The sequence below is a fragment of the Penaeus monodon genome, chromosome 23, assembly GCF_015228065.2.
Source record: "Penaeus monodon isolate SGIC_2016 chromosome 23, NSTDA_Pmon_1, whole genome shotgun sequence".
Lineage (NCBI taxonomy): Eukaryota > Metazoa > Arthropoda > Malacostraca > Decapoda > Penaeidae > Penaeus > Penaeus monodon.
The window spans coordinates 8427181-8428056 of NC_051408.1; positions in this window are offsets into that span (position 1 = coordinate 8427181).

Sequence of the window (876 nt, forward strand, 5' to 3'; positions counted from 1 at the left end):
CACCGTGCAGAAATTAGCATCACATGACCCCAGCTACAAAGACATAGATGAGGACGGTAGTACTGAAGGATTTATGACATTAATTGATCTCGAAAAAATAAAATGAGCATACCGCATTAAGTATGTGCTTGTAATTTGTTTGATCAATCAAATATATAGGTTAAAAAAGAAAATCACAAACAACTAAGTCATTTTTTCTTTTTCATATACATGATAAATTTCTAAAAAAAAAAAAAGGACAGAAATAAAAACTGTAAAATTAATATTCATAACATATTTTACATACAAGCATCTACTTATACCAAGGAAATAAAATATCCTTAAAAAAAAAAAAAATTGTGTATTGGGTGACAGATTTTCCAGCTTCCAGTGGGCAAGGACAGGGGGGAGAACTCAAGAAACTGTTCACCAGTTTGCCTTTCCACTTTCTCTTGATTGATAACCATGCTCTTTGGTTCTCTCGAGCAAATCAAGACTAATTTGTGTCACTATAAAGGATACTTTCAACCGAGTTTTATCAGGATGGTGTAAAAATACAAAAGAAAAGTAAAGCATGAAAGGGAAACCTTGGTCACAGAGGCATAAAACCTATGAATAAGCATGAACAGATTTACAAAACAATAACAAAACAAATTAATAATTCCGGTCATAATGTAGAGACTCACCTGACATTCTTTTAACATTTACCAAACAGGGCATTTTCTCGGAATAGATGAAGCAGCCCGTTGTGCCAGGGTAATGAGATTTTCTTGCGTCTCGCTTTTCCACTGCTCGGACGTGGACGCCACGCTCCAAGGGTATCAACCAGATAGAAAGATGAAATCGTTAAGAAATAGGAAATAGAAAAAAAAAAAAAAGGATTTTACTCCTACGCAT